General features: G+C 39.8%; 1 long non-coding RNA gene across 1 annotated transcript; it reads left to right on the plus strand.

Moving 5' to 3' along the window:
• The first annotated feature begins 931 nt into the window (after positions 1–931).
• On the plus strand, positions 932–7,870 carry LOC135151758 (uncharacterized). Its single transcript, XR_010290649.1, has 3 exons — positions 932–980; positions 1,073–1,158; positions 7,515–7,870. It is a non-coding gene; the product is annotated as an uncharacterized LOC135151758 (long non-coding RNA).
• Positions 7,871–8,210: the final 340 nt, after the last annotated feature.

An 8,210-nucleotide genomic window follows, 5' to 3' on the forward strand; every position in this document is an offset into this window, starting at 1 on the left:
TGTTTTGTTTTACTTAAATGTTATTTTACTTTCGCTATTCTTTAAAAATTATATTATATTCATATCTTTTTCTAATATTGAGTTTGTTGACTTTTTCCTTTGTCGTTCTAGATAATTCGATTATTTTTATGAACTTATTGTGTTCTTTTATTTTATTGTTTTCTGGTCGAACATTAAAGATTTATTGTCTAAGCGTCCACGGTCATCTTTGCATGTCCGAGGGTTAGATGGTAAACTTTCTTGAACCAAAAGGAACTCCTCACAGCAGCTTTTGTATTCTGATGCAATTCGTTATACGAGAAAGTATCTTGTGACAAAAAAAATAAAAATAGTAAAATAAATAAATAAAAACACAGGATTTTACATTCTTCCCTCCTTAAAAGAATTTGGTCCACAAATTTATAAAGTTAAATAAATAATATGTATGTAAAAGTTAGCAGACCTTAGTTATGACTTCCTCTAAGCTGAAATACACGTCCATTGCTTGTCTTCTTATTTGCTTCCTTCTTTGGTGGTGGATTGTGTGAGCACTCCAAAATTCGGTGTCCTACTTCTCCTTGATGAAAACAGGCACCTGTATTCCATCGGCAGCCCCCCAGTCGATCGTACACATGTGGTTTCTTGAAAGGTACTCTTTGAGATGATTTTCCACCACTTGGAGCGAACCTCATCATGTTCTAGTTCTCTGTAGCTTTCTACGATTCTACCAAACCCCACTAGATCAGCAAGGCCTTGTTGAGGACAGACTCGTGCGTCTGAAGTTCAAATGACGCCACAACGTTTCTAATGTCTCTTCGAAGTCCCTCTTCCAACATTCTTGATCGGCTACTCTCATCGGTAACTAGAGTCGGCGCGTACTTGGCTAACTTTGCAAACTCCGCTTCATATTCAACAACATTATTTCTCCCTTGCTCAAGTCAAATAAAGTCCCGGCATGATTTCATATCGTAACAGAAGGAACTAGAATCTTGATAATTACGGTAAGTATGCTGATTTAGTAATTAGTTAGGGATTTGCTTCCCTCGATTAAGTTTCGTCAGCTAGTGTGCGCATAATTCTTATATCTCTGTAGGGGGGAAGAGGTCGAGATTCTTGAATCATTAAGTGCAAACCAATAATATATATCAATTTCTGATGGTGTGAACGCGATTACGCGAGGTATGTAATATAATTATTATTTTGTAATTGATTAGTTTTTTCAAAGAAGATGATAAATCTGTAACATATACGTTACAAAAAAAGATTTTGAGATTCTTAGCTCGATTCAGTTAGGAGTTCATGATTATCTATTACTATTTTTTGTGTGTCATTGCTAATCTATTACTGCTGGTTTGTGCCAGAAGAATATGTTGCCGGGTCCAGTTAGTTTTTGTACATACTGGTGTATTCAAATACTTTTGCAAGTGGTCTTTTTAAATATATAAATTCTTTTGCTCTATGCAGCTAGTATAGGTTGGAATTTTAAGGTGCACTAGTTTTTTTTTTTTTTGAACAGCAAGCGACTTCATTAAAGATAAGTTAAACCTCCACTTATAGTAGGAGGAATACAACCAGACTCGGACTCCACACAGAAACAAACACCACAGCACCTAACTAACATAAACCTAGAGCAATACTTAAACAGAAACCACTGGACACAAAGAAACTAGGGAGACATAAAACTAATCTTAAAACTCAAGCTAGACACCAGGAGAAAGAAGAAACGACTCAAACAGCTCAACCACCATCCTCAAGAAACTCTGCAGAATTCTTCAGCCCATCATCACCACCGGATCATCACCTTCTTCTTCCTCTGCCAACTCATCCTCATAAATCAAGTCATGTATCTCCATTTCACTCTGCGCAACACCAACCTGCATACCATGAAAACCTGCAGAGTTCATAAACTGAGCTACATGTCCAGGACCGTTCGGAGCGCCCCATCCTTCATCCAGAGCTTGGTCGAACAGTTCCATTTCATCTCCATTCATCTGCACCTCTTGATACCTGGGGTCATGGAACCCTAAACCCACATCCATATCCATCAGCTCAGCAGCTGTTCCCAGGGGCTCAAAAGACAGAAAGAGGCGCCCAAAGAGATCAGCCCCCAACAAGGCTAGGTATGTGGCCACTCGGTTGCGTCTCGGATAGACATACCTGATCTTGCACTTCCAGACCTTATCCTTCTTTAGTATCTTAATCTGCTGGATGATATTGCGAGCTGTGGTGGAGATGCCATTATGATGGAACTTCAGCATTCCAAAAGCCTCGAGGTTATCGGTTTCGACGATAACTTTCTTGCATGTTTCCTCATAAGCTCGTTTCATGCCAATATGGATAGCAGCTAACTGATTTTCAACAGGGGACAAGTTGGGGATCGTCCCAGAAATGCTGCTAGCCATGCCACCATTGGCTCTACGAATAACAGCTCCCAAGCCTGTAGTATTCCCATTAGCAGCTAGGGCTGGAAGAGTGGCCCCGTGAACATTCACTTTCACTTCGCCAGGGGAGGGAGGGAACCAGTGAATATCCATGCTAGGAGAGAAGAAAAGAAGGGATAATGAGAAAGAGAGGTGATGAAACTGCATGGGGGGAAGACCACATTTATACCCTGCAGCAGCCAAACGCGTGCTAGGGTTTCAATTTCCTAGGCAAAGAGAGATGGCAGAGCTTGCATGAGGAATTCCCCCGCACAGCAACCAAAGGCGGCTACTGTTCGAATTATTACAGATTTCCCAGAAAAGACTTCTAGGAATACCCACCCATGCAGGAAAGGCTTCCATAGGTAACAATACACATTAAAAGCCCTGAGACCCTACTAAGCTGATGAGAAGAGAGAGAGAGATTAAAAAAAGCCTTCAACGATTCGATTTTTTTTAATACCATGTTTAGCTAGTAAATCAGCCTCCCTGTTCCAAAGTTTACTAATTTTGCACGACCATATATTAGCTAAGCCCTCTGCATGAATAATAGTACCTAGAACCGGGCTTCTTATACTGAAATTGTTTAACTTTAAATCCTGGAATCTTTTCACCGCATTGGAAGAATCCAAACAAATCACAGCGCATTTTCCTGGCCATTTACTGGAAATTTTTTGGCTAACATAGCACATTGCTTCCAGTTCTATCTCCTCAATTCCGATGCTATTGCAGGGCCCAAAAAAAATAAAAGCCAATTCTTTAGAAGAATCATAGATTACACCTCCCACTCCACCTTTATGCTGCTAATCTCGATCCTGGAAATATGCACCATCTGAAAAGGCAATGATTTCATATTTGTGACGTAGTATGGCCATAAACCTCTCCTTTTTCTGAGCTTCGACTATATGCGAAATAGATTTTGGGTAACAGGCCCAAATATTCGCAGCCTTTTCTGGGAGTACATCAGCTAAAATGCACTACTCAAAGGCTCGCTTTTTAACTAGAAGAGAAATTGCTTCTATAGACAATGAAACTCCATTAAAGACTCTCTCATTTCGAGCTAGCCACAACGACCACAGGACCGCAGCAATAGAAATTTCCCAAGCTTGGCTAGACAGAGCATCATTCACATAACCCAGAATTGCCTCCAAACTACCTTGTAGAACAAAAGGAAGTAGGTTTAAATCCCACCATGCATCGAAATTTTCCCAGACTTTTGCCGCACCTGGGCAGTTCCAGAGGATATGATTTTGGTCCTCTAAATCCATGTTGCACCAGGAGCGGATGATGCCATCAACCTGAAATCTCTTATTAATAAAGACTTTAGATGGTAAAATTTTATGCACCACCTTCCAAAGGAACATAAGGATGCGGGCTGGAACTTTAATTTTCCATATTTTTTGCCAAATTCTGCTTACTTCACCATGACAATTGAATAACTTATCATATCCACTTTTTACTGTATATCCTCCTTCGCTATGAGTCCACAACAATCTATCATCCCAACTCCTGAGTTCCAGTTTCTTTATAATTTCTCCAAGGTCTTTTTCGATATCCACCTCCCAACCCCTTAAAGTCCTTCTCCACAAAGAGTTATCCTGAGAATGCCATGCTACTATCATTTCTCGGACAGTAATGTGTTTGTCTACCGCAAGGAGAAATAGCCTACCAAATGACTGCGCTAAAGTGGTCTCTCCAACCCAAATATCTGACCAGAAGGAGATTAAATTGCCATTCCCCAAGATCCATTTCCATTGAGATTTATTAAACATGGCCATGAAACGAGGATCCGAACTACAAGCCAGGAGATCTTTCAAGATAGGGGAGGGATTCCTAATCTGTCTTTCCTCAAGATAGAGACTTAGCTGGTATTTAGCCCTTACTAGCCTGTTCCATGTTCTATCTCTTTCCCTATTAAATCGCCACCACCATTTGCCTAGGAAGGCCATATTTTTCTCTTGCATGTTGCAGATGCCTAGCCCACCACAGCTCTTAGGTAAGGAGAGAGTACGCCACTTGATTAGATGAAGACGGCGGCATGGCAGCAAGGGGTCTTTCAGCTCGCCCCACAGAAATCTTCTCCTGATAATATCTATTTTTTTACAGACCCCCTTAGGAATCCTGTGAAAATTCAACCAGTAGTTAGGAATACCATCCATGCAAGCCTTCAAAAGAACTACCCTCCCAGCTTCGTTCAAAGATTTACTCTTCCAGCTCGCAAGCTTATTTTTTATTCTATTGATCAAAGGAGTCCAGAAATCTGATTGAGAGGGAGTTTTACCGATCCAAGCACCCAGATAAGGGAACGGCAGCTTCCCTATCTTGCAACCCAAGAAACCCGCACTCTCGTTCAGGGCTAGTTGATCATTCTGAGCATTGTATATATAGCTTTTCCCAAAATTGATTTTCAGCCCAGAAATAATCTGGAACAAAAGTAAGACTGACATGATACCACGCACAGATTTAATATTATTTTGAAAGAAAAGGATCGTGTCATCCGCATATTGTAGGTGAGTAATAGGGTCTAATCCTGGAGCAATCAAGATACCATCAATAAGTTCAGTTTTAGAAGATTCCGATAAAAGCCAATGCAACACCAACCAATATGAATAGATATGGAGCCAGGGGGTCCCCCTGTCTCAACCCTTTCCCTGGCTTGAATTCTGGGGTCGGGGATCCGTTAACTAGAACAGACATATTAGTAGAATTTAAGATAGCCTGAATCCACATTTTCCATTTTGATCCAAAATTCATACAGTCCATAATGTGAAGCAGGCAATTCCAGTTAACCGAGTCATATGCCTTTGCAAAATCTATCTTCATAATAATACCATCTCCTCCCAATCCTCGCATGCTATGGATGATTTCATTGGCCAACAGGATACCATCCCCAATGTTTCTACCTGGGATGAAAGCGGACTGTTCCTCCGCAATGAGCGAATGCAAGCTTGGTTTAATTCTGTTGGCCAACACCTTAAAGAGGAGCTTTATCGAGCAATTGATAGGGCTAATAGGGCGAAAGTCGGACATTTGTTTAGCCCCTGTTACCTTCGGAATAAGGGCGATAAAAGAAGAATTGGCACCCCTAGGAATATCCCCTGTGTTGTAGAAATTCTCAAAGAATTCTTTCACCTTAAGCTCAACGGCCGGCCATATCGATTTTATCCATTTGAAATTTAATCCATCCGGGCCTGGAGCTCTATTGTCACTGCTTTCCTTGAGGGCCACTTCGATTTCTTCCAAAGAGAAATTCCGGACGAGCTTCTCCTGCTCACTTGACGTCAGTTTTTTCTTTATACAAGAATCGAGCTGGAACAAGAGTTCCTCATGGTTTTCTGAGAACACCTGACAGAAATGATCAAACACCGCCCTTTTTACCATGTCTGGTTCTTCAACCCATACCCCATTCCTTAGAATTCCTCTAATGGTATTCTGTGCTCTTCTTTTTTGAATGCTCTGATGAAAGAATCTCTTATTCTTATCTCCCTCTAGATCCCATTGTATACGCGACTTTTGTCTAAGAATGTCACTCCAGATGCTGTAGAAATGAGATAACTTAGATTGAATTTCTGCCACCTCACCCTTATCTGCTTCCCCTTCATCAGCTTTTTCAAGAGAAAGTTCAAACTCCCTAATGGAGGAACCCAAGTCATCATATTTTACCGCACTCCATTCTTTAACCTTCATCTTCACTCCTCGGAGTAGACCAAAATAATCCACCTTATTTCTTGTACTTAAAGAGGCAATCTCATCTCTCATCAGCTGTTGGAGCTCAGGGTTTAAAAGCCAGACGTTAAAGCCCTTGAAAGGCTTTGGTCCCCAGTCCTGAGCTTGAATGAACACAGAGATTGGGCAATGATCAGAGTTTCTTCTGCTCCATTTCTTGATCATCCAGGGGCGTCCTTTTAACCAAAAATCATTAGTGAAAGCCCTATCTAGTCGACTTTTCTTGTTATCTGGGCCGTACCAAGTATAATCCACTTGAGAATGCGCGATTTCCATAAGGTTACACTCAGTAAGAAACTCATTAAATCTCTTGGTATCGCGCTGATTGTAATGACAATTTGCTTTGTCCTCCTTCCTACAGACACAATTGAAGTCTCCCATTTTAAACAGATCGGCTCCTGGTAGAAAGAGCTTACCAACTCCTGCAACGAGCCCCATACTGCAATCTTCAAATCTGGCTTAAGCGGTCCATAAATATTAACAATGTTAACCATATATCCGTTAAACTTTCCCCTTACCCAAATCCAATGTCTGCTTTTGAAAGTCGATATAACCTGGAAATCCAAGGACAACCATGATGTGGCAAGCCCCCCAGACTGTCCTACCGCGTTACAAACTAAGCATTCGTTGTCCGCTCCTCTCCAGAACACATCTGACCAGTGTTGACTCCAGTCCAAGCATTTTGTTTGTTGAAGCAACAGAATATTTGCCCTGGACTCCATCAACAACTGCCTGACATTAGCTCTGGCCACATCACTACAGATGCCCCTAACATTCCAGCTAACAATATTAATACCTTCCATTACTTAACCAGGATATTGCTGCAAGAGAACCCTAACCTTAGTACTGATAGATCTACAACCGTCCTTCTATCGAACTAATCATTTGAGTCATATCCTTTGTCGGATTTAGGCCTAGTTTAACGCCTAATCGGTAGACATCCTCTGCTGTGATTTTGCCCATCACCCCTTGTGCTCCTTGTTCCGGTTCTCTAGCCACTTTCCTCTTTACCCCTTGTACTTTACCTCTAGCCTTTTTTGGTCTTGCAGATTTCCACACTCTAACATAACGCCCAACCATCCAATCTGGGACTGTCTCTTTCCGTTTTCTCGGCCTCTTTTGCTTATCAATGATTGAATGAACATACATGTTCATGTCGTCGTGTAATAATTTTATGAAATAGAAGTAAAAAATGACTGTAGATTTTCATGGAGGCTTGATTTCAGCTGCAATAGGATGTTTTTCATTTCATTTTTGATTTGCTGTGGCAAATATCTTGATTATAAGTATTTTTTATAATGGGTAAGATCATGTATCCTCCATAGAAATATGAGAAAGAGTTATCTAACTATAATTATTATTTTTTTCATTTTATTACCATTAATGAAGTGTTCAGATGGAGGAAGAGGATTTTGGCTCTTCAAAATAAGAATAGACTCTGGGGGCAGGAAGCATAACCGTGCACTGCAGATCATGTTTTGGAATCTGAACGAAAGAAAGAGTTAGAAATAACTGGAGAAGGTGAAGATTTGATTTCAGAGGATTGTGCAAAGGGCTTGAAGAAGTACAAGTACTTCTGCTCGTTTTAAATATATAGGTATAGGTATAGAACTTTGGTCTATATTTCTTACTTTGATCCGCTGTTTGTACAATCGATCTTGGTGTGCATTTGTTCAAAGACAAATCCTCATTTGTTATTTGGTTCTCACATTTTAAGCTTTCCAACGATAATATTTTCTATTGGTAGAAACAATTAAAGTGCTTGATTTATAATGAGCAGATGCATTATAGAATATATAGACAATAATAATGTCGCAAGACACACCATAGAGAACCAAGCATTTAAAACACCTATGGCAATCAAAGAATACTAGCTAAAATTTTACTGTAGCTAAAATTTAAAGAGCACCGAAAACAATTGCAAATATTATTGTTTAAAATTACTTTTTCAATAAATTAATGAAATAATTACTAGAACATTTAAATATAATTCTAATCTTAATAGCACACTAAACTATTATTATTATTATTGTTATCATTATTATTTGAAAACAATGATTTTAACTATTTTATTAATTATTTCAA

The sequence above is a fragment of the Daucus carota genome, chromosome 3, assembly GCF_001625215.2.
Source record: "Daucus carota subsp. sativus chromosome 3, DH1 v3.0, whole genome shotgun sequence".
Taxonomy (NCBI): Eukaryota; Viridiplantae; Streptophyta; class Magnoliopsida; order Apiales; family Apiaceae; genus Daucus; species Daucus carota.